Consider the following 7,644-nt stretch of genomic DNA (forward strand, 5'->3'; position numbering starts at 1 on the left):
AAAAAAAATAGTTTCAGCCCAGGCACAACACCAGCACCTCGGGGCCCACCAGGAGACCTGAGGCATGGATCCAGGGCCCAGCCCCCCCCCCCCCGCACAACCAGGCACACCACCAGCACCAAGGAGCATGCCAAAAACATCACCCCCATGTGTGTGGCCCACCACAAGCACCACAATAACCACAGCTGCCATGAATGTGGCTAGATGTCACAACCACCACACAGATGGTCCACCAGCCACTGGAGTGCATTGACACAAGGAGAGCCACCAGCGGAGACCAAACAAAAGAAGAAGATGTCTCTCTCCACAAAGCCCATTACAGGATGACAGAAGAAGCAGCTGCTCTATGATAATATTGGGGGACCTAAACACATCTCTCAGCATTGGACAGATCATCTAGGCAACAAATCAACAGAGTAACCATTTACTCTTTCAGAGGGAGAGAAGAAATCTGTGGTTATCAGTGGTGGGAGGGGAGAGAGAGAGGGAGATAGGGAGAGATTGGACAAGGGGCATAAAGAATAAATACAATTTGTAACAGTATACATACTAGTAATATTGGTTTGATCCACGTATGTCAACATTGAATCCCAAAAATATGGATAATCAATTACGATTCAATTAAAAATAAACAAACAAATAAAAAGTTATTTTTAAATATATGAAAATCTGTAGGATGTGGATAAGTTTCTAGACACATACAAACGACCCAGGCTGAACCAAGAAGAGACAGAAAACCTGAACAGACCAATAACAAGCAACGAGATTGAAGTAACTGCAATCTTCCAACAATGAAAAGCCCAGGTCTAGATGGCTTTACACTTGAATTCTATCAAACTTTTAAAGAGGAATTAATACCAATTCTCCTCAAACAATTCCAAAAAATTACAACAGAAGCCATTCTCCCAAACTGATTCTATGAGGCCAACATAACTCTGATATCAAAACCAGATAAAGACACAACAGAAAAAGAAAATTACAGGCCAATACCCTTGATGGACACAGATGCAAAAATCCTCAAAATATTAGCAATGAGAATACAGCACCACATGAAAAAAATTACACACCGTGAAGTGGGATTCATCCCAGGGATACAAGGATGGTTCAACATATGAAAGTTAATATATGTGATACAATAAATGTAACGGGCATGCGGCCAGTATGAATCTGGCCATCACAGCTTGAGAATGAACGGTGACAATCAGCTTTGTATCCCATGAATATTCATAACCAATAAAATTTTTTTTAAAAAGGAATAAATGGGTACAGGAGATCTTATTGGTGTGGTAAAAATGTTCTAAAACTGATTTGTGATGATGGCTGCACAACTTGGTAAACTTACTAGAACTCATTGAATTGCATACCTGAAATGGGTGGATTACATGGTATATAAAATATTCCTCAAGAAAGTGTTTTTTAAACAAAGAGCATATCACTGACATTCAGCAGATACTGAAACACACACTCTTCTGCCAGTAAATAGCTAAACAACCCTGGACAGGTAGTGCACTTACTGCAGACCTTTGTTTCGTTACCTATAAAGAAAGCGTTGGGCCAGGTGAAGCCCAGAGTGTCTCGTGCCTCTTCCCATTGCCACATTCTATGGCTATTTTGGCAAAGTTAGTCCAAAGAAAACACTTTTGTTCCTTGGCAGATATCTAAGGAAGGATGCTCTTCCGAAAGAAATTAAAATCACAGGGCCAGCCCGGTGGCGCACTGCTACAGTGCGCCGCTTGGGAGCGTGGCGGCGCTCCTGCCGAGGGTTCGGATCCCACATACAGACCAGTTCCCGTTCACTGGCTGAGTGAGGTGCGGGTGCGACGCCGAGGGTTGCGATCCTGTTGCCGGTCCTGGTCCGGTACGGGCGTGACACTGAGGGTTGCGATCCGTTGCCGGACACGAAAAAAAGACAAAAAGGGGAAAAAAAAAAGAAATTAAAATCACAAAATTTCCTTTAAAAAATTGCCAAAAGAAAAGTTGATCTCCTAGAAGTAGAGAGCAGAATAGTGGTTACTAGAGGCTGGGAAGGGGAGGGGGGAAAGGGGAAAGGCAGAGGTTCCAGATACAAAGTTACAGCTCAATAGGAGGAAAAATTTCTAGTGATCTATAGTTTTGAAAGGTGACTATTGTTAGCACCAATTTATTATATAATTTCAAATAGCTAAAAGAGAGGATTTTGAGTTTTCCCAATACAAAGAAATGACAGTATTTGGGTGATGAGTTTGCTACTTACCCACACTTGATCATCACACATTATAAACATGAATTTCAAGTTCAGCGATGGCCTGGCCGAAACTAAAAGGATACCGTCCCTAGAAGATGAATCGAAATCCATCAAGTCACAAGTAGCTGAAGCCAAACTAATCTCCAAAATCTTTCAGATGAGTGAAGAACGTCTGAAGGCGGCACTAAAAGATGCCTTGAATGAAAATTCCCAACTTCAGGAAAGCCACCAACAGCTTTTACAAGAAGCTGAAGTATTGAAAGAACAAGTGAGTGAACTTCATAAACAGAAAATAACATTTGAAGACTCCAAAGTCCACGCCGAACAAGTTCTGAGTGATAAAGACAATCACATCCAGTCTCTGACTGAACGCTTGCTCAAGATGAAAGACTGGGCTGCTGTGCTTGGAGAAGACGCGATGGCTGATGACTTGGAATCGGAGATGAAGAGTGAATCCCAAAATGCTGCTCGCTTAGATGATCCACCAGAAGGAGCTTTGAAGAAACTGATTCACGCTGCTAAGTTAAATGCTTCTTTAAAAACCCTAGAAGGAGAAAGAAACCAAATTTACACTCAGTTGTCTGAAGTAGATAAGACAAAGGAAGAGCTTACACAGCGTATGACAAATCTCCAGACTGAACAAGCATCTTTACAGTCAGAAAACACACAGTTGGAAAGTGAAAATGAGAAGCTTCGGCAGCAACTTCAAGTAATGACTGAACTGTCTCAAGAAAATGGAATGAAACTCCACAGGAAGTTAATAGTAGAGGAAAAGGACCGGTTAGAGAAGGACGAGAAACTTTCCAAAGTGGAAGAGAAGATGAGCCATGCAGCTGAAGAACTGGAGCCCTACAGAAGGCGAGCCAGAGATGTGGAAGGAGAATTGGAGAGAAGCGTTCGTTTTTATCAAGGGCGGATGACTTCGTATGAGAAAAAAGCACATGAGAATTGGTTGGCAGCTGAGACTGCTGAGAGACACCTCAGTTATTTAAGGAAAGTAAGTGTTTACCAGAGACAACAATTAGCTGAAAAAGAGCTTACATTTGAACTTTTCAAAAAAGATCCTTATGCACTTGATGTTCCACATACAGCATTCGGCGGAGAGCAGTCCCCATATGGTGCCTCACCCGTGGGTCGACCTTCATCCGAAACGAGAGCTTTTCTGTCTGCACTCAGCCTCGCACCTTTGACTCCAGGGCGAGGAGGAGGAAGCGGCTCAAGAGGCCCAGAGAATACTCTGGACCATCAGATGACCAATGAAAGAGGAGAATCGGGCTGTGATAGGTTAACCGATTCTCATGGAGCACCTTCTGGGTTCCTGTCACCTCCGTGGGAGCAGCACCGGAGGATGATGATCCCTCCACCGGGCCAACCATGTTCTGATCCAGCTCTTCTCCCACGAAGGCAAGACGGATTTGATTCTAATCCTGGTGGACCGTCTGGACCAGCAGAATTCAGAAGTTGTCATATGCCTTCTTTGGATAAAGTGGATGCGCCAAAGTCTTCACAAACGGAATCCAGTAGAAATGATACCGAAGACGACCTTGGTAACGGAAATGTGCCTAATTCATGTGTGCCTGCTGAAAGTGAAGCAACTGGCCCTGGCTTTGCTCCTCCACCTTTTCCTGCAGTCAGAGGTCCATTGTTTCCAGTGGCTATGAGGGGTCCTTTCATGAGAAGAGAACCTCCTTTTCCTCCACCTCCTCCGGGAAGCATGTCTGGAGCTCCTCGAAATTATTTTCTTCCAGGTGTTTTCCCTGTCCAGCCACCACCTCCATTTGCAATGAGAAATGTCTATTCACTGAGGGGTTTTCCTCCTCATGTTCCTCTAAGAGCTGGATTTGAACCTCCGCCCCCACATGCTGAAAGTAGGGGTGAGTTCCCTTTAGGGTTGCTTCCGCGCTCAAATGACCCTGCTCCTGAAATCCAGAAGCACAGCAAGAAACCTGATGATATTTTTGGACTCTCTTCATAAATAGTTTTGATTTATCTTTCATTTTCAGTTTAAGTAACTACTTTTTCTGCTCAAATTGAAGCTTAATGGAACTATAATTCTCAGGGTAGTATTTTGTAAATAAAGATGATTTAAATATGAATTTTATGAGTAAATTGTTTCCATTTTATTTTATCCTAGATTGTATAATTATTTTAGTTTGATTAACTAATCCACTCTTACATAAACAGCAATGGGAATTTTATATAGGTAATCTTTCAGTTGGGGATGTTTTAAATTCCAAGGGCTGTGTCTTTATGCCAAGAACTGTATTTACTATGGTGGTAGACAAATTTGAAAGTAACTATGCTTAATTAAATTTTAATTGATTTAAAGACTTGTTTGGTATTGGTAATAAGAATAAAATTAGCTAGGTTTTATTTTAAAAAATCACAGTGTACCCCATAAATATGTACAATTATTAGGTGTCAGTTAAAAATAATAATAAATCTTTTAACTTACCAAAAGAAATTATGGATCTAAGACCCTTCAAGACCCTCTATTTATAAAAACTTGCTGTCGATGGATATTTTTATTCTCTTAAAACATGAAATCTAAGCCTCTATACATATTGCAATGAAAAAGCCTGTGGTGAGAAGATATGAGAAGAAGATGAAGCATATTATTAACCAGAGTTTATGTGTTTCATAGACCTTTACTATCTAGAAAGAAACCTGTAAGTAGGGTAGACTGATGCTTCTATGGTTCTAATTGAAACTTTTTATGAATAGAAAACAGTGAGCACTGTATACAGGTCAAAAACCATATGAAGTCCTGCATATATGGGTATCTGAGGACTTCAAAATGTTTGTGGAGAAATAGAATTGAAAGGTAATATGAATCTTCCCTGAGCTTTTTGAAGTGCCCTCGTGCATGGAGATGTGTGTATTCTATATTAATGTGTGTGTGTGTATTATTGACAGTTAACGTTTTTCTGATGATAAAAATAATACATTACTGGTAATTTTAATAATTATTTAATTTTTAGTTAAATTTAAAAAATAAAAATTTTAATATAATTGATTAATTAATTAATTTCTGGAACAAAGAGTTTAAGAGAAAGTTGAGAAGAGACGAAGCCACAAGAACCAATCACTTAAGCCACATGAAGGAGTTTCAACCCTGTCCTGAAGAGAAAAAGAACCACAAAGTGTTCTAAGCAGGAGGTTGATATGATAGAAATTACATTTTTGCAAATTTTTTCTGGGCTGTGATGTGAAGAATAGATTGGAAGAGTGTCTTATTTCATTTGTGCTGCTATAAAACAATGCCACAGACTGGGCAATGCATAAATAATAAAAATACGTCCCTCCTGGTTCTGGAGGCCAGAAAGCCAAGGTTGAGGTGCTGGCAAAGTTGACGTCTGATGAGGGCTTCCAAGATAGTGCCTGTTGCTGCATCCTCTGGACAGAACAAACACTGTCTCCTCTCAAGGCAGAAGGAATAGTAGGCAAGACGGTGCTCCCTTCAACCTCTAGCCTTTGATGAGAATGCTACTCCCACTCACGAGCGAGAAGCTCTTAGACCTAATCACCTCCCCAAAGCCGTACCTCCTAATACCGCTGCACTGGGGACTAAGTGTCAGCATGAATTTTGGAGGGCACACCATCACTCAAACCCAGGGACACAAGGACCAGTACGGAGGCCATTGAGAGGATGGTGGATTAAAATAGAAGAGAAACAGTGGCTGTGGTGAGACCCTGGTATAACAAGACATACTTAGGGTATAGGATTTGGTGACTAAATTGATGTGAGTTGTGACAGAGAAAGAGGAGTCAAGAATGTTGACCAAGTATCTGGCCTGGGCATCAGAATGGAGATTGTGTTATTTCCACCAGAGGAGAAGCAAGTTTGAGGCGATGGGATAGTGGGGACAGGAAAAGATCGTGAGTTCAGTGTTGGACAGCTGAAACTGAAGCGGGTGTGGGACATCCAACTGGAGAAATTCAGCACAAGGTTAGATATTAGGGCCTGGGTCTCAGGGGAGGTGGGACCTGGAATATACATTTGAGTATATATTTGGAGATTATATGCACACACACATGTGTGTGTATATATATATACATATATGTATATATTTGAGATAAAATTAAATCAGGAGAGTTGTGAAGGTTAATTCTAGGTGTCAACTTGATTAGATTAAGGAATGTCAAGAAATCTACTAAAGCTATCTTTTTAGGTGCATCCGTGAGGGTGTTTCCAGGAGAGATTAGCATGAGATCCTGAGTGGACTGGGTGGGAAAGATCTGCCCTCAATATGGGGAGAAACCATTCAACCCACTGGGGGCCCCAAGAGAACAAAAACTGGAGAGAAAAGGTGAATGGCTCTATCCAGTGGAGCTGGGATACATTCTTCTCTCCTGTCCGTGGACATCGGACCTTGAGATTCTTCAGCTTTTGGGTTCCAGGACTTACACCAAAGGGCAGGGGTGGGAGAGAAGCCGCTGGTGATGATCACATCTGGGTCCAGCAACATGGGTGTGTCATCGGTTGGGGGGCATCTTGACCGCCATGCTCACTTTGGGATGAAAGGAACAGGCTTTATGTCCCAGCTTTGTCACTTTATAGCCTGTGACTTGGGCAAACCCTTTTCCTTTTCTGGGTCTCACTATCATCATCCGTAGAGCGACATAAAGACACCTTCCTCCCAAGTCCACCATGAAGACTCCAAAGGCTCAGTGCGTCCCTGCTCCTGGAAGTGTGCTGGGAGCCACAGGAGTAGGGCTGTCCTGGACATGAAAGGCTGAGGGGCTCCTGGGGAACTGTGCCCTGACCTGAGGCTGGCCCCCCATTTTCCCAGGGGGGAGGGTGGGCTGGGAGCCCGGACCAGACACCTGGGCAGATGCCTCCCCTCTGGAACAGTCCTCCTTTTCTTCCCCTGGGGACTTGAAAGTTGGAGCTAACTGGCTGGCTCAAAAAAAAAAAAAAAAAAAAAAAGCGAAAGGCCAGCAAGTGCTCCGTGCATTCTGCAAGGCAGGGGGTGCCTCAGGGCTCTGTTTCCATGGGAACCAATGGCACAGGCTGGCTCCTATGGGCACCAAAAAGTGAAACTTGGCAGAGGTTTCAGGCCCCTGGCTCCTCGGTTTCCCTGGAGGCTGAGCAAATGCCCATGAGTCCCCCTCTCCCAAGGACACCCAGGGGCCCTCACCCCATTCCTTCAGCACCATCTCCCCCCAGGGTATCTGGAGAGGTCCCTTAGCTACCCTGTAGTTCCAACCTCCCTCCCAGGCAGGACGACGGCACTTGGGGAGGACTCCCATACTGCAAGGACCTATGCGGGATGTAAGGGAGTAGTTAAGGGTGGGGGGACAGATGTAAGAGGTGGAAGAAGCCCTGAGTGTCATCCTGGTGATGTGGCCCCAGTGGCTGTCCCTCTCCCTGGAGGCGAGTCCCCATCTGCAAGGCCATTGCAGACTAGCACCTGGGG

The 7,644-nt window shown here is 43.5% G+C and overlaps 1 pseudogene; it reads left to right on the plus strand.

The window, feature by feature from the left end:
- Positions 1–2,261: 2,261 nt before the first annotated feature.
- LOC103599431 lies at positions 2,262–4,320 on the plus strand (annotated as a pseudogene).
- Positions 4,321–7,644: the final 3,324 nt, after the last annotated feature.

Source organism: Galeopterus variegatus, unplaced genomic scaffold (genome assembly GCF_000696425.1).
Source record: "Galeopterus variegatus unplaced genomic scaffold, G_variegatus-3.0.2 Scaffold2961, whole genome shotgun sequence".
Classification (NCBI taxonomy): Eukaryota; Metazoa; Chordata; class Mammalia; order Dermoptera; family Cynocephalidae; genus Galeopterus; species Galeopterus variegatus.